This window comes from Cebus imitator, unplaced genomic scaffold, assembly GCF_001604975.1.
Source record: "Cebus imitator isolate Cc_AM_T3 unplaced genomic scaffold, Cebus_imitator-1.0 Scaffold51, whole genome shotgun sequence".
NCBI classification, from domain to species: domain Eukaryota; kingdom Metazoa; phylum Chordata; class Mammalia; order Primates; family Cebidae; genus Cebus; species Cebus imitator.
The window spans coordinates 2052469-2071597 of NW_016107366.1; the positions used below are offsets into that span (position 1 = coordinate 2052469).

The following is a 19129-nucleotide window of genomic DNA, read 5'->3' on the forward strand; positions in this document are numbered from 1 at the left end:
CTTAGGAAAATATTATTTCCTTACATCTTTGTTTTTATCTAGTCCCTTTGTTCTTGACTATTGTTCAAGAACTAATTATTGTGTATTAGGTATCTTTTAGCTGAACTCTCAGAAGTATTTTTAACTTTTAATTTTTATTTTTTTCTTTTTTTCTGTAACTGAAATAGTACTTTATGTTTGTTTTTCATAATATTGATTTGATTTTTCAGACTGAACTACTTCTAATGTAAATTTTAATTCTATCTGCTTTTTAGTATTATGATGAATTTTCCTATGCAGTTTCCTTTGCATTTGTCTGCCCTTATCATTATTTGACTTTAGGCTATTGTGTGGTTTAATCATATCTTTCTCTTTTCATAAAATTTATCTTGTTTCATAAGCAGAAAAAGGAAAAGCCTAATTCTGAATTTTTGTGTATTTAATATATTAAAATACTTAAAGTGTATTTATCTCTGCATTTTGTGTATTTAATATATTAAAATACTTAAAGTGTATTTATCTCTGCATTTAAGTACTTCATTCTTTCTATTTTATATGCAGTATGCAGAAGAACTTTATATACAATATTCTGTTAGAATCTTCCTCTCTTATGTTCAGATGGATAGCTAATATACTGACATAAATGTGTCTAATCAGTTCAGACTTGGCTGATCTGGAAACAGGACAGAGCCAGGTAGTTCAAGTAGGGAAATGTTCTATACTCACTAGATTTCTTGAGTTGAATCAACTTTTTAACCAAATGTCCTTGGTGTCCCAGCATATCATTCAGATACAAACTTTGGTTGTTTCTAAACTTCTTAACAAGTTATGCTTATAAACATTATTTTTAAAAAACATAAAATATACTACTATGACAATAACATGACTGAATTATTTGAATGAAAAAAAACACTCAGAATACCCACTGTCCTATAAGTGATTTCACATTTTTGCATATTGTTTTTAAGCTTTATTTAACCTTTTAAAACTCTACATGGTTAAACAAATACATATACGTAGTGTTTTCCTAAAAGCAATAAGAAATAATGAAACATGCAGGTTTGTGGTTCACCAAGAAAATCTTTGTAAGGCATTTGGGGCCAAGAGTTTGTTTCCCCCTTAGGGTATAATTTTCTTTTTGTCCAGAGGGGAGCGAGATAGGTGAGTGGACCATGCCAAAATTGATTCAATATTGTCTAAACAGAGTCTCATCTAGTTTTCAAACTATATAAAAAGATGCTACTGATTGATGAAACTTAAATAACTAGACATGTGAGAAGCAGCATAAAATCTGACAAAATGTTGCCTTGAATTATTTTATAAAAATAATTGAATGGCATCAGAAACAAGCTAGTGTTCTGTTACATTGGTGCAAAAGTAATTGTGGTTTATGCCATTGAGGGTAATAGCAAAACCTGGCCAGGTGTGGTGGCTCACACTTGTATTCTAAACACTTTGGGAAGCTGTGGTAGGCAGATCACTTGAGATCAGAAGTTCGAGACCAGCCTGGCCAACATGATGAAACCCCATCTCTACTAAAAATACAAAAATTAGCCAGGTGTGGTGGTGCACACCTGTAGTCCCAGCTACTCAGGAGGCTGAGGCATGAGAATCCTTGAACCTGGGAGGTGAAAGTTTCAGTGAGCCAAGGTCATGCCACTGCACCCCAGCCTGGGCAACAGAACCAGACTCCATCTCAAAAAAAAAAAAAAAACAGTAATGGCAAAAAATGCAATTACTTTTGTACCAACCTAATATATTTACAGTAAGAGTTATAGACATAAAAAAAATTACCAATGAGAGAAAGATAAGTGTGGAATAATTTTATATGTCATTCCAATATAAATCTTGTTTTAGGCTAAAGTTGATTTGTCATATGTAGGTTGTGAGAAGTCCACTGGAGAACTCTACTACATAGCAGGGATAGGTCTATTACACTATGGAGAATGCAAATAAGCAGTATAATGCATGATGGAATTTCTGCTCAAAGACAGTTAAATAGGAAGGTCTCTTCCATAATCTCCTCAATCAAAAATAAATATACTCAAATAGCTTTATGGTACTGACACAATGGAAAGAGGAAATTGGTAATATTAATTAGAAACGATTAAAATAGAAATGATCTAAAAGGGTTACTCTGGAAATAGAAATGTGAGTGGATAGTGGGAGGAATAATTTTTTTTTTATAGGTATAAAATGTAAATTCTGAATTTCTTTGCCATGCCTAGGCACACGTTATTTATAATAGAATTTAAAAATATTTAAAATAGGCTGGGTGCGGTGGCTTACTCCTGTAATCCTAGCACTTTGGGAGGCCGAGGCGAGGGTGGATCACCTGAGATCAGGAGTTCGAGACCAGCCTGATCAATATGGAGAAACCCTGTCTCTACTAAAAATAGAAAAATTAGCTGTGTGTGGTAGTGTATGCCTGTAATCCCAGCTACTTGGGAGGCTGAGGCACAAGAATGGCCTGAATCAAGGAGGCAGAGGTTATAGTGAGCTGAGATGGGGCCACTGCACCCCAGCCTAAGCAACAGAACAAGACTCTGTCTCAAATAAATAAATTAAATAATTATAATGAGGTAACTGAAAGCTTGAAAAGAAAAAGAATACCATGGTGTAATTCTAAAATTTTATTAATTTTATTAGTACTTTATAACTTTGTTCCATAGGCATGTAATGCAAAAGCTATATGTTGTTTGATGCATTTCTTTTTCTGTTTTTTGTTTTTCTTTTTTGAGACAGAATCTGGCTCTGTCACCAGGCTGAGGTACCGTGGCATGACCTCAGCTCACTGCAACTTCCACATCTTGGATTCAGGAGATTCTCCTGCCTCAGCCTCCCAAGTAGCTGGGACTACAGGCATGCAGCACCATGCCCAGCTAGTTTTTGTGTTTTTAGTAGAGACGGGGTTTCACCATATTAGCCAGGATGGTCTCGATCTCTTGATCTTGTGATCCCCCCACCTCAGCCTCCCAAAGTGATGGGATTACAGGTGTGAGCCACCACCCCCAGCCAATGCATTTCTTTTTTAAGGAAATGGTGAATAGCAGTAGTCAATATATAGCTTGCCTCATATTATTTAAAACACATGATCTACAAAGTGACAAAGTGATGCTGATACCTCTCCATATAGTTGCTGTCTACTTATTTTGTATTCTGAATTGCACTAGTCAAAAGTAAGAAAAATTTATATTGAAATCTTTTAACACTGAATTATATACATATAATTATATATATAATTACATACATGCAGCATATATATGTGTGTGTGTGTATAACATACCAGTCTACACTTATTTTTCTCTCATTGGTAATGTTCTTTTATGTCTACACACGCACACACACAACCACTTGAAATTGTGTGCTTTCATTGCAGAAAGAAATTTGGAATAAGAATGGCAATTTGGGTGAGAAGTTAAAAACTAGAACTGAAAATCTATGAAATCTATGACCATTTGTTTTAAGGGAAAAATATATATGAAAACATGAAGATTACTAATTGTAGTTTCAGCAGAATTTGTCACAAACTGCACATGGCTCAAACAGGCTTTTGTACCAACACACTAAACTGTTGTTTTTCACTTTAAAAAATTCAGTGCTAAGAAATGCTTTCATTTGTGACAGTTGCTACATTTTTTAACTTACTGTGCAACATATCTTTTTATCTGGATTATTTGATAATGTTTCCTGTGAAATGTTGGAAGTCATCGTTATTTAAAGTATTTGGAAGTAACTATGCCTACTTAGATTCGTTTGGTATTACTCTTCCAAACTTTTTATTTCCTTTCAGAGAAAATAAATGACTTAAGTTGCTCACTAGAATATTTTTAGCTGAAAATATAAGAGTCCAAATTCTTTTCTCAGATGAAGCAGAAGGTCAAGGGCTTAGCTTGGGCTATAGTTCTGGGAATGAAGGCTGGACCTAGGAGTAGGGTAGAAACAGGGTTTCAGAAAAGAAATTGCAGTTTTAGGAGAAAACTGTCCTACAGAAATACTAACAAAAGACCTACAAGGGTGGGCAAGTGATTCAAAACCAAAAGACGCCTGCAGTGCTGCAAATCTATAGTCTCAGCTACTCAGGAGGCTGAGGCAAGAGGATCTCTTGAGTTCAGAGGTTCGAGACCAGCCTAGGTAAAATGGTGAGACCACCGCATCTCCAATAAAAGTTATTAAAAAGAAGACCATGAAAAAATCTAAACATTAGGTTTGTAGTCAGCAAGACTTGAGTGTGGAGGTTCAAGAGAGAAGAAAAGAGAAAAGCACCTGAGGCATGGATGAAAGAATGAGAGGAGCCTCAAAGAGAAATGCTGGTTCTGACACAGTTACCCAGGCTCTAAGTTTCAAGCATCGAGTATAGGCCAAGCTTTATTACCATCCTAGGTTCTGAGTTAGGTCTGCTTTGGTATCCATAAGTTGGACAAAGCAGGAGGCAGCAAAAATTGTAGCAGATGTTCACTGTGTGCCTGCAACTGAAAAATGGGTGAATTGACAATTTTTACATTTTGAATTTGAGTTTGAATATATCAGTTTGCATATTTAGCTATGGATAATGCTTTGTAAACAGAAAAGAAATCAGAAGGCCAAGATAGTTTTCGGTGTGGTGCCTTTTCCCACTGATTTTGTCTAAAATACAGGGAAAATCTTGGATTTGCCTTTGTAGTATTTTTCTCTCTATTTAGAAAAATTTTAATTATGTCTCTGGCTTTTGCTCTTGTTACAATTGTGCTAAATTCTCAAGGTTAGATCAGAGTTCCACATCCACATTAAAAAAATTTTTGTCAAATTGCTTTTCTCCTGATTGATCATTGTTTTAGGATCTTTGTTTTAGGATCTTCTAATTTTCCAGTCAAATCAGATTTGTTAGAAAGACAGAGTTTAAAGTCAAATGCTTTTCTCCATCTAGTTGTAGAACAGCGTTTCCAGCTTCTTTTCTTGATTCTATTTACACAAACTATGACCCAGGCATATAGAAATATTGTTAGTTCCCCAACCTTTAATGTTTCATATTTTCATCCCTTATGCATGTCCTTCTCTCTCCTCTGAAATGACATTGTCTCCTGCTACCAGTCAAGGTTCATTCATTTTCCACTTTCATCTAGAAGTATTAATAATCAGAGCCATCATGCCTATAGCTGTCTTACAAATAGACTACTTGTGATTTGGTTACAAGTACTGTAATGGATATCCTGAAAAACCATCAATTCTACCTCTTGCCCAAGTGCTTGAGATTTCTTCAATTGTAAATTCATGAATAAAAAAACTTTTTAACAAGTCTAACACTTTCCATTTAGAAGTACTTGTTTGCTAGAAGAGATAACTGGAAACATTCACAAAACATAGATATGATAAGTGCTAAAGGCAGTGGATGCCCCAAATCCCTTGACTTGATTTTTACACACTCTGTAGTAGTCCATAAATATGTATACCATTATGTATCAAGTGAAGAAAGAAACATTTGTTAATCCCTCTGTGTCAGGTACTATGCTAAGTGTTAAGAATAAAGTAACACATTAAACATTCTCCGTGTCCTCCTGGATTTCCATGGGGTATAACAGGGAGAGAATACAATATAGTAAGTATCCTGAGAGGTCTTGACATACTGAAAAAGTAGGAAAGAGGCAGTATCTCATGCTATCTGGCAGCAAGGGCTTAGTAGATGTACCATTAAATCTGATACTTGAAAGAAATAAGTTAAAGAAGTTCCTTAACATTCCTGAATTTAGATTGCCTCGTAGTGAAAATAATTCTGGGGTTAAATCAGATGAGCTCTTTAGGAGATGTGTGTGTGCGGTTGGGTGGAGGTGGGATTTAATTTATACAATCCTTTCCTACTATGTTTCCTGTATTTTGTTGGTAATAGGAAGTTAATTAAAAAAATAGAGAAGTCTAAAGTAAAATTTTTGGTATTACAATGTTTCATGTGAATGTATTATCATATGTGAGGTGACATAAACAAGAATTCACTAATTTAGCAATTCCTGATTGATAGGAAAGACTCCTAAGTGCTAAGCACTAATTTTGGAACTGAAAATACTAGAATAAGCCTACTCTCCAAGTCCAGGGAGTTGGGTTTGTTGGGGTGACAAATTAATCCAAAAGACATGATAAAAATATAAGTGGAAATGTACAATTGGAATAGCATAGAATAATTTTGATTTATGTTAGTGGTGACAGAGTTTAACATTTTTTACTACCTTATATGTGCCAAGAAACTGCAAGAACATTTACCATGTTCTAATTTGGCTAGCAGTCTATTATCATATTATCATTTGCACATTATGAAAGAGAAGGCACAATAAATAGATTACATTACAATTAGCATTTGTACAGGACTTTGAGAAATTCTAAGCTAGGCCTAAATGGAAAGAGCTATTACAACTAGCTTTTCTTTCTTTTATATTTTTTTTGAAATTTGCCTGTGATATATTAAGTAAAACCAAGCATTATTATTATAAAACATTTTGTCTAGTATTATCATATTTAGGTGTAATATATATACATACACACATATTGCTATATATATATTTACTATTTTCTATTACATATTTGCTGTAGATATTAAACAGTAAATTTTTAAAAGGTGTACATTTATAGAGGATGGTTAGATTAAGGAGAGATTTCTGTTTTTAACTTGCATTATTTAAATTCTGTAAAATAAACGTGTTTCATTTAAATAAGCCAGCATTTTAAAGACATTTCTATTTTGAAGGAAAGTAAATGAAGAGGGAAACTTCATGTGTTGAGAAATAAATAAGAGTAAGATTCTGAGATGCCAGAGGGAGGCTTCTGAAGGTCATGGGAAATTTTTCAAGAGACCATAGCATGTAGTGTTGTGGGGGGCTGGAGGAGGCATTGTGATGAGGCCGATTTAGCCACATATTGAGCCTTCAGTAGATACACAGTGATCAAGTCAGCAGGGCCTCCTGGTCTATGCCAGCTAGCTTTTCTTAGTCCCAGCGTCAAGAAGGGTGTTCTGAAGCTGTCACTGTTTGGGACAATGGGGAAAAAGCTTTACACAAAGTATAGTAGACCACAGATGAGAAATACTAGTAAAAACTCTCTGAGGAAACTGTTACTGTGGAAGAAACTTTCATCAGAGAATAATGATCCTGTATACAAAGCATGTACACTTTCATACGCTACAGTGCAGTCTTCAAGCAGTTTGAGGGCCCCTGGGGAGGGGTCTTAGGATACATTCTCACATCTATAATGTCTTAATATTTAAAATTTTGTGCTTTTTCATTTAATAAGTTTAAAAATGAATATAGGCATGTTTGAGGCTCATCTTAATAAATAACTTGTATTGATACAAGTGATTTCACTGCGTGCCTTTGTACTTGTATAACAGTATCCTTAGCATGAAGTAGGAGTACTTTAATGCAATTGGGCCGTTAAAGAACAGAGGTGTTCTTAGTATGTACATGGTTTTGTCATAGTAGGTGATGACAGAATACCATACTGTACAAGATTACAGTGGTTTACATTGAGAAAAGTGGTGGGAAAAATGAGTCATGACATGGTTCATAATATATGTTATCTGCTCTGTAGTAGATAGTATCTTAGTCTCACTCCATGCAGCAACTTTAATTCACCCCTTTATCTGCATAATTAGATGTTGAGCTAAATTTTGTTTTCAGGGTTGTTTGTAGTTATTGTGTATTTTTTGTTATTTTAGTTTAAAAGAATGGAAGGCAAAAGAGTTCATTTCAAAGTTTATGATCCTATATATTTAAGTAAATCTGTGTAGGAAGTTTTTGTTTCCTTTAGTTTTTACATTATTAAATGGCATTTTAGAAATACATGTTGAAAAATCATGATCCTTGGAATTGAAGAGATATATTCAAATTCTGATTCTGCTATACCTCCGTTGAGGGGAGGTAAATTAACTTCTCTGAGCCTGTTTTCTTATCGATGAGAGTAATAATGACAACTTTGCTGAGTTGTTAAAAGGAGATAATAGATGAAACTGTGTGCAGTCAATGTATCCTTGTTTTCTTTCTTTTCCCTCTTTACCCCAAACCCACATTTTTCAATCTAAATTGTTCAGTGGCAAGGCACCGGGATAGCGTGGGCCATGGAGTAGCAGCACAGTGCATTTTTGCTTCATTTAGTCTTAATAGAAATTATGTGAGAGAGGCCGTGGAAGAGACGGCTTAAAACACTGGAATTATTTATAAAAGTAAATTACCTGTGGTCTTGCTGATCCCACAAGCAGAGGTAATCAGGATATGTTCAATACCTGCTTGCTTATGCTGAGCTAGAAGCAATCTCAAGATAAAAATCTTTTTCTCCTCCATTAGATTTCTTTTTCCTTTTCTTCAAATTAACATCTGCCTGGAATTTTCAATTCTAAGTAATTAGCAATATAATAGATTTCTATAACTGAATTACTAAAGGATTTAAAAATTTGTCTTTGATTAAAGTTGGAAGATGTGAAAATTAAAACCTTTCAACCTTGAAACACAATAGCTCAGGCAATTCATATGCTTTTCCCACATATAAAAATAGAATAGGAAGTAATAGGTGCAATGCTGATACTATTGATTTTTTTTTTTTTTTTTTTGAGACAGAGTCTTACCCTGTTGCTCAGGCTGGAGTGCAGTGGTGCGATCTCAGCTCACTGCAAACTCTGTCTTCTGGTTCAAGTGTTTCTCCTGCCTCAGGTAGCTGGGACTACAGGTGTCTGTCACCATAATCAGCTATTTTTTTTTTTTTTTTTTTTTTTTAGTAGAGATGGTATTTCACCATATTGGCCAGGCTGGTCTCAAACTCTTGACCTCAGGTGATCCCACCTGCCCCAGCCTCCCAAAGTCCTGAGATTACAGGCATGAGCCACTTCACCCACCCACTATTGATTAAAAAAAAAAATCTTTAGAGAAAAAAATGTTTCCAGCATAAAATCATTGCTTACAATATTTTACTGTGAGATTTCATTACAAGCATGGCTGTATGGCAAAAATCCGAATAGTAGCTTTTTGGAGCGTGAATATGGATAAAACAATCTCGTACTAGTCAGTCTGCTAATTCATACAGTGTGGCACATGAGCTAAATGATTACCATGGATTCTTCCATCTCTAACTTGATTCATTATACTCATTAATTAAACAAATAATCTTTGAGATTAAGGCATCGAACAGGCAATGTGGGTGCTAACAAGATGCACAGAGTTTACAAACTATTAGAAGAATTAAGACCTGTTCAGTTACCACTGTCATGAAGTCATTTCTGCTAAATACCTGATGGAAGGAAATGGGAAGAGAAAGATCCACAGAAGTGGTGACGTTTGAGCAGAACCTTGCAGGATGAGTACACTGCTGACAGAAATGGTATAGAGTGATGGTTCCACATTGAGGGGAGAGCAGGAGCAAAGACAGAGACAAAGGAATGAACTGTTTGGGAGGGGCAACTGTTCAGACGGGGTGGAATATTGAGTTCTTAAAGTCAATTAAGTTGAGACAGACTGGAACACTAGAAAGTAGGTAATTAGAGAGCTTAAATTTCAAACTGTTTAAATAGGGTAGTAGTGTGGTCTAGAACTACTATGTAGCATGGAAAAAGAATGATCCTTGAGGTTTGAAAGAATTTTAGAAGATTCTTTGTGCCTGTCAAGTAATATAGCCTATGCGAGAAACCACATAAAAAAAGTTGTCTTGTAAAGGATAACATGTGAGTCCCCAAGGCATATAAGAGAACTTAGGTTTTTAACTGGTAGCAAGAGAAGGGACAGTTTATGGCTACCATTCTGCCATACATTTAGGCATTAGTAGCCACATTATCTCACTAGACTGGAATAAAACGATCCAGTTACATGAGTCTTAGGACCAAACCAAAATCTTTTTCTACCATATATTTAAATCTGTCTCTCCTCACTCCCACCCATGCATGACAAGAAACAAGAGAATATTGTATGTATGTATGTATGTATTTGAGACGGGGTTTTGCTCTTGTCACCCAGGCTAGAGTACAGTGGTGTGATCTCAGCTCACTGCAACCTCCACCTCCCCGGTTCAAGTGATTCTCCTGCCTCAGCCTCACAAGCAACTGGGATTACTGGCACCCACCACCACGTCTGGCTGTTTTGCATTTTTAGTAGAGACAGGATTTTATCATGTTGGCCAGGCTAGTCTTGAACTCCTGACCTCAGGTGATCCACCTGTCTCAGCCTCCCAAAGGGCAGGGATTACAGGCATAAGCCACCGCACCTGGCCAGAATATTATATTTCTATGCAAGGGGTAACCAAATGTTAACTCAGCTCCAGACATAAATTTAGGAGTATTCCCATTCATTATAGTGGTATAATAAGAGTATGGGCTTATCAACTAGACAGTCTGAATTCAAACGTTGGCTTTTCTCCTTTCTAGCTGTATAACTTTAGGCAAACTGAGTCACTCAACTAGAATTGAGAACAAAGAGGTAGTTGGGAAAGGGAGAAACATTTTGAAGTCTTTTCAAATAACGTGAATATTTTTCCTTAATACTAATGATGTGACAATAGCTTCTTAAAATCTAGTTGCAATGTGGAATCTGAAACCATATCAATAAAGTTTTTGTTCTCTGTAATATTAAAACCATTGATCATTCCTGTACACTGAATATTTTACCCACATAATGATTTTGCAGTATCACACATTGGCCACTGAAAAATACCATTCACTGAATTATGCGTATTTCCAAGTTTGTTAACACATTTCATAATACAGTATCAAAAAAACTTCATTTGTTAATATTTCTGCCAGTTGTATTAGAAAAGTCTTGAAATACCTAAATATCTCAAGCTAATAATGATGAATATAAGTTTGCCAAAATTCTAATTTTCATTTGAAAGCTGCAATTTTATTATTGGCAACAAATATGTCAGGTTTATATGACAGGCTCACTTTGTTCAATTCTGAGAAATGGCCAGCGAATACCATAAACTAAATAACCATAGTTTGTAAGACATCTGTTCAAGTAAAAATGGCATTCCTTGGAAAAAAAGCATTTATATCAGACTTCAAATAAAACAACTGCATTTCTGTAACATAACTATGTTTTGCTATGCAAAAGTGCTTTACATATAATTGTCATTTCATCATACAGATTATTCAAGACATGTAATCAGAAAGTTGAGATATTAAAAATTAGTAATCATTGGCTGGGTGCAGTGGCTCATGCCTGTAACCCCAGCATTTTGAGAGGCTGAGGTGGGTGGGTCACAAGGTCAGGAGATAAAGACCATCCTGGCCAACATGGTGAAACCCCCTCTCTGCTAAAATGCAAAAAATCTTAGCTAGGTGTGGTGGCATGTGCCTGTATTCACAGCTACTCAGGAGGCTGAGGCAGGGGAATCGCTTGAACCCGGGAGATGAAGGTTGCTGTGAGCCAAGATCACGCCACTACACTCCAGCTTGGCAATGGAGCAAGACTCCATCTCAGAAAAAAATAAATTAAAAATTGATTATTATAGCTGTATTACAGACAGAAAGTGCCATTAAAAAATTCAAATGTGTGGCAGTGAGAAATACAATCATTACAAGCACAGTGCGTTGCACTATCTTGCATGCTAAGGTGTCATCAGTTTTACTCAGTCTACCACTCAGTTGACCATTCATGCAAATGTCAACAAGTGGTTTACAAGGAAGGGTTCTTTATACATTTTGGATGCAATTCTAAGTGTATATATTGTAAATAATTTCTCGTATTCTGTAGCTTGTGTTTTCATTTTCTTAAGGGTGTTTTGAAGAGATTTTTTTTCAACTTAATTTTGATGAAGTTCAATTAGTCCATTTTTTTCTTGTGTCTTCTTTGTCCTAAGAAATCTTTGCACAATGTAGGGTCACTATGTTTTCTTCTGAAAGTGTTAGAAATTACTTCCGGGCCTATGACCCATTTTTATTTTTGTACATGTTGTTAAGGGTCAATGTTGACATTTTTTTCATGTAAATATCAAGCTGTCAGCACCATCTGTTAAAAAAAAAAAACTTTGTAATGGCTAATCTTTTATAATGTCATTAGATTTAATTTGATAATAGTTTAAGAATTTTGTTCCTATATTCATGAGGATTGCTGTCCTTTTTTATTTTGTAATGTCTTTGTCAGGTTTTATTATTAGAGCAATACTAGTCTAGTTATAAAAAAGCTGGAAAGTGTTTGCTCCCCTTCTGTTTTCTGAAAGACTTTGCATAAGATTGGTGTTATTTCTTCCTTAAGTGGTAAAATTTATGAGGGAAACCTAGAGTATTCGTTGTAGGACTGGAGTTTTCTTTGTGGAAATAATTTCAGTTTCATTAGTAGATGTGAGGCTATTCAGATTTTGTCTATTCTTATGTCAATTTTAGTTTTATTTTTCAAAGAATTTTTCTATTTTGTCTAAGTTGTCAAATTTATTGGCATAAAAATGGTCATAATTTTGTATCTTTTTAATCCACAGTGGTTGTTATACTTTCATTCCTGATAGTGATTTGTGATTTCTCTGGTTTACCTGATTGATAGGGATATACACATTTTGTTGACAGTTGAGAACTTGATGTGGGTTTCATTGTCTCCATTGTTTTATATATTATGGATTCCTGTCCTTTATTATTTCCATCTTTTTACTTGGGTTGACTTTGTTCTTATCTAGAATACAGGTTAGAGTAGAACCTTAGGCCATTAAGTTTGTGGCTTTTTGTTTTATAATAAAAGCATATAAGTCTATCAGTTTCTCTCTAAATTTTTAAAATTGAAATGATACCAAGTATGATCGCTGACCAAATGAGAATTAAATATCATTCTAGTTTAAGTTAAATAGAATTCAAGAAGAAAAATATACTTGGAAAGTCTTAAGGAAGTTAAAAAATACACTCCCCCAAAAAACCATGAGTTTAAGAAGAAATGTTCAAGAAAGTAAATTAGAAAACATTTTGAACTTAAAATGAAAATGGAACATGACAAAATCTGTGAGATGACCCTGAAAGATTACTTAATAGGGATGTTTGTAGCATTCCATGCTTATCAGAAAAAATTAGAGTTCTCAAATTAATAAGGTAAGCTTCCTCATGAGTAACTAGAAAAGGAATATCAAAGTAAGTCCAAAGCAAGCAGAAAAAAGAAAGTAACTAAGCTAAGAGCAGAAATCAATGAACTGAAAACAGAAAATGAGAAGAGAAAGTTAATGAAACAAAACACTGGTTCATTGAAAAGGTTAATAACACAGACAATAGATAGACAAACTTTTATGTACCAAGACTGACAAAAGTTAAAGACACAAATTATCATATTGAAAATGAAACAAGGGATAACTAAAGAACCTGAATACATCAAAAGAATAATAAGGGAATACCATGATTAACTCCACACACAAATTTGACAGTTGAGATGAAAGACAGTAATTCCTCAAAAAGAAGAAACTAAATTGCAATTCATCCTATATAAAATAGAAAAAAGATATAAAGTAGTCCTATAACTACTAAGGACATTTTTACTAATAATTTTACCACCCACTGCCACCCTCCAATCTCCAGAGCCAGATTATTTCACAGAATTCTACCAAATATTTAAATAAGAATTAACACTTGTTCTACATAATCTTCCCGAAAATAGAGGGAACATTTCTCATTCAATTTCATGAAGATAGTATTATCCTGAAACAAAGTAGAAATAAAGAAAACCACGCCAGTGCCTCTCATGAATATAGACATTAAAATCATGACCAAGGTTGGGCGCAGTGGCTCACACCTGTAATCCCAGCACTTTGGGAGGCCAAGGCTGGCAGATCACGAGGTCAGGAGTTCAAGACCACCCTGGCCAATATGGTGAAACCCCACCTCTACTGAAAAAAAAAATACAAAAAGTAGCTGGGCATGGTGGCATGTGCCTGTAGTCCCAGCTACTCAGGAGGCTGAGGCAGGAGAATCGCTTGAACTTGGAAGGATCTCACTCATATGTAAAATCTGAAAAAGTCAAACTCATAGGGAGTATAATGTGATTGCCAAGGGCTGGGTCCAGGGGAAGTGGGGGAGTTGTTTATCAAAGAATACGAAGTAATAGTTATGTATGATGAATAAATTCTGGAGATCTATTGTACAGCATCGTGACTATAGCTAACACTTTGTTATATATTTAAGATCTGCCAGAAGAATAGATCTTAAATGTTCTCACCATACACACAAAAAGGTAACTATGGGAGATGATTTGTTAATTAGCTTGATTGTAGCAATCATTCCACAATATATACAAATATCAAAACATCATGCTGTATACTATAAACATTACCATATCCTGTGGTACAACCCTTGTTCCTTGCCCCAGACATTTTAGCCTGTCATCCAGTCCAGGAAGGGAAGTCACTTCCTGAACGATGACATGTCTGACAACATTGCCCAACCAAATGGAAAGATCAGATGTCCCTGCACTATTAGAAGGACTCTAGCACTCTGGCATTCCTTGATCCTTTCCACCCTTGAGGGATCCCATAGTGGGGGTACCTGACGGAAGCATTGACTCCACATTAGAGTTGGGGGGACCTTTTTGGGGGTACTGTGGCAGCCTGAATTGCAAACCACCCACAGGATGTACACTCTTAAAAAAAGAAAATGGCTAGGTTCACTGGAATTTTGATTTCACAGGCAGAGGCAGTCAACTGGTCCACATCTACCTCCTCCAAGCTCAGTGTTTCTCAACATGTGCTGCAATCATGTGGTTCCCTTACCCTGGAGCACAGTGTTCTGTGTTCCTACTGCCCTATTCAGATGAGGTGGTACCACCCTACTAGTAGGCTGTCTTAATGTCCTTTCTTCACTAGTTGTGAGCTGGCTTTCCATTAAACAGCTCTATTGGCTTGAGAATGACAGGGTGCATGGAAAGCCCATAGTGTTCCATGAGTGTGCCCGCTGTCATGTTCTTTGGGGGCAGTAAAGCAGTTTCCTTGTCAGAGCAAAGTTTCACGGGGTATCCAAAAACATAATTTAAAAGTTCCCCTAAAAAGTGGCTATGGTGTTCCCAGCATCCACAGGGGACACGTATTTGTCCTTTCCAGGTAGCAACTTTTTGCCATACTCTTTGTAAACACACAGATCTTTTTACACTTGGTTGTCATTTGTCTGACGAGATAGCCAGGCTGTTCTTTTTGACAAGTAGTGAGAAGTAGGGGAGCAGTGGATTGGTCCAAAGTCACCTGGAGAACCATCTTGCAGGTAGTGGTCCAAATCACAATTCAATTGTATTAGGGTAAACGGCAAACTACTTGTCTGTTTCATAAAGAGCCTCTGAGCCCTTTCTAGGGCCAAATAAACCTTTGTAAAGATCTGAAAAAACACTAGCAGTTTGGATTGCTGGGTCAAATCGAATTCCTATTTCTAGGTCCTTGAAGAATCACCACACTGTCTTCCACAATGGTTGAACTAACTTACACTCGCACCAACAGTGTAAAAGTGTTCCTGTTTCTCTGCATCCTCTCCAGCATCTGTCTCCAGATTTTTTAATGATTGCCATTCTAACTGGCGTGAAATGGTATCTCAGCATGGTTTTGATTTGCATTTCTCTAATGACCAGTGATGATGAGGATTTTTTCATGTTTATTGGCCTCATATATCTTTTTTTGAGAAGTGTCTGTTCATATCCTTCATTCACTTTTTTTTTTTTGAGACGGAGTTTCGCTCTTGTTACCCAGGCTGGAGTGCAATGGCGCAATCTCGGCTCACCGCAACCTCTGCCTCCTGGGTTCAGGCAATTCTCCTGCCTCAGCCTCCTGAGTAGCTGCGATTACAGGCACACGCCACCATGCCCAGCTAATTTTTTGTAGTTTTAGTAGAGACGGAGTTTCACCATGTTGACCAGGATGGTCTTGATCTCTCGACCTCGTGATCCACCCGCCTCGGCCTCCCAAAGTGCTGGGATTACAGGCGTGAGCCACCGCACCCAGCCCTTCGTCCATTTTTGAATGGGTTTGCTTTCTTTTGGTAAATCTGTTTTAGTTCTTTGTGGATTCTGGATATTAGCCCTTTGTCAGATGGGTAGATTGCAAAAATTTTTTTCCCATTCTGTTGGTTGCTGGTTCACTCTAATGATTGTTTCTTTTGCGGTACAGAAGCTCTGGAGTTTAATTAGGTCCCATTTGTCTAATTTGGCTTTTGTTGTCAATGCTTTTGGTGTTTTAGTCATGAAGTCCTTGCCTATGCCTATGTCCTGAATGGTTTTGCCTAGTTTTCTTCTAGGGTTTTTGTGGTATTAGGTCTTATATTTAAGTCTTTAATCCATGTGGAGTTAATTTTAGTGTAAGGTGTCAGGAAGAGGTCCAGTTTCTGCTCTGCACATGGCTAGCCAGTTATCCCAACACCATTTATTAAACAGGAATCCTTTCCCCATTGCTTGTTTTTGTCAGGTTTGTCAAAGATCAGTTGTTTGTTGATGTGTGGTGTTGCCTCTGAAGCCTCTGTTCTGTTCCATTGGTCTATATCTCTGTTTTGCTAACAGTACCATGCTGTTTTGATTACTGTAGCCTTGTAGTGTAGTTTGAAGTCAGGTAGCATGATGCCTCCAGCTTTATTCTTTTTGCTTAGGATTGTCTTGGCTATGTGGGCTCTCTTTTGGTTCCATATGAAGTTTAAGGTGGTTTCAGCTAGGGGAGGGACAGCAGGGAGGTGGGGAGGGATAACATGGGGACGAATGCCAGATAGGTGACAGGGGGATGAGGGCAGCAAACCATATTGCCATGTATGTACCTATGCAACAATCCTGCATTATACCCCAGAACCTAAATTAAAAAAAACAAACAAAACCAAAAAAAGCTAGCAGTTCTTAACAGCTCAAGGCTACATCCATAGGTTGACTTTATCCTCCTCCTGAAAGTGCTTACCTGAGAAAACTCAAGGTTGCTAAGAATTTACTGTTTCTTCTAACCAACACTTGAAGGTAGAGTCCCAGTCTCTGGGAGGGTAAGAGCCTAGCTTGGCATTAGGGGCAGTTAACAAATCCAAATGGGTTTCACATCAGCCAACTCCCTTTCCTGTTTGTATCCCTTACTCTACTAAGCCCCCACTTATCTTCCTCTCTATTCCCTCATTCTCCCTTTAAGACACCCAGTCACCTCAATACAAATCAAAGTTGAGTTCAGTTCATACTGGACTCTTCTTATTGCGAGAGTATGTTACTGATGTAAATCTATCCTTACTATTTTTACTAGTATCTGGCTTTGTCTTTGACATGTTCTGTATCTTCATAGTTCAGCAGCCAATTACTTTGGCTAACTCCATCTACTTAGATTGACGTCATCTACTCAATCTGGGGACCTCTTTCTCCAGGTCCTCTTGTTATCCCTTCTGAGATTTCTCCTTCACTCTCTGGAAGATGTGGTTATCCCAGATCCCATCCTTTAGTTTTCCAGACCAGAAACCCTCAGGCTTTCCACTGCAGCCTTAGCTTTCCTACAGCTGCATGGTGACTACAGCTGGTACTTAGGTCAAAAACACGAACCTTAGCTTGTGCCTGTCTCTTCCTCCAAATTTTATTTCGTATCCAAAATCTTTCTAGTTTTTCTTCAGTTTCCTGAGTTCTCAGGTAGTTGTTTCTACAATATATATTTACCATCTGTGGGAATGTTGGACTTTAGATTATGCCACCGTATTGGAAGAGAAAATTTCATGTCTTTGCTTTGCATTTGCTGTGACCTTACTTGAAATGCCAAGACTGTCACCACCATAATGAACCGTCTATTCATGTGGTTGAGGTTCTTCTTTAAGATAACATTAATGTTGTACATACTGCTCATACAAGTATTTTTCTTAAATTTATTTTGTACAACAAATACAAATGTTAAAGCAGTCAGTGAGGTGGTATATCTTAGGTTCTGGAGACAGGCAAGATCTTTACATGGGCCCTGGCACTCACTCACTGTATTATCACCCTGAGCAAGTTTCCTAACTTTTCTACTCAACTCAATTCCTCACACAGTGCTGACAACAATATTATCTGCCTTACTAGATTACTTTGAGGATCAAATATGAAAATACATACAAATGATAACAGCAGCTAATGTACAGAAAAAGCTTGGTAAATGCTAGTTAACTCATATTACTGCAGATGTGTGAAACAAATGTCTCCAACCCCCTTAATGTCTTCCCTCTAATTAAAAAAAAAAAACATTTAATACACGTTTGAGGATTTTCAAAGATCAAGGTTATACAAGACAAAAATTAGAATGCATACACACAGAAAACTTGTAGCAAAGGAAATTAGTACATCAGTCAAAATAGTCAGTTTCCTAAATTATTTTTAAAACATTGACTAAAACAGCAATGGAGTACCACTTAATAACTATTAAATCAAAAATATTAAAATTAACAGCAAGTAATGACTAATTTGTATACTGTGGTATACTTTAATGTTGACAATGTGAATTGATACAATTGTTGGGCACAGTTTGCAATACATTTGAAAGGAAACAAAAAAACTTTATTATACGTGACATTGGACTTTCTGTAACTCAACATTTACAGCATTATTTGCCCTCCCCTCCACAGTGGACAGAACTAATTCCAGATTCAGTTCTTTCCAATGTGTCCCATAGTATCAGTTACTGCATGTTTTCTGATATACGTATGGAGAATGAAGGATGAGAAATGTCAAGCCCAGGGCCAGGAAGTACAACATATACCAGAGAAAGTATGATAATAATACTAAGGAAATAAGACTCAAAAATCAGGAAGAGATGTGAGGCCAAAATCACATACAGAAGATCAGATTACATCATCACATTAGAGCTTTTATGACTCAGTTTGGAGTCAATGTTCTAGTGATGTACCTAGAGATACTAAGAACTATATAGATAGTATTCTCATGATGTTTGCTGGTGTCATCTTTTAAGTACTAAAGGAATTTCATCCCTTTGAACTGGAAAGCAGAAGACACAAATAATCATCCAACTTTTGAATTATTCTGCTGTAAGAGATGGATTGATTTATTTATATTTATATATTTGTCAGGCTCAGGAAACAAATTTGGTTTAGTCTACTGGCTCCTACATTCTCATTTACCAATAGGTTGTTAATGATTGGATTATGAAAAGGCTGACAAAAATCTTAGAAAATATTAATAGACTTCAGATAAACATACAGGAGACAGCACCACACCACCCACCTCCTCCTCAGCTTCGATTTAAAAATACTTACAATGCTTAAAAAAAAAAAAAA

The 19129-nt window shown here is 36.3% G+C and overlaps 1 protein-coding gene across 1 annotated transcript in view; it reads right to left on the reverse strand.

Annotated features, from left to right (window-relative positions):
• The window catches only part of LOC108303838 (structural maintenance of chromosomes protein 2-like), a 47492-nt gene that overhangs the window by 16465 nt on the left and 11898 nt on the right, over positions 1–19129 (reverse strand). The window lies entirely within an intron of this gene.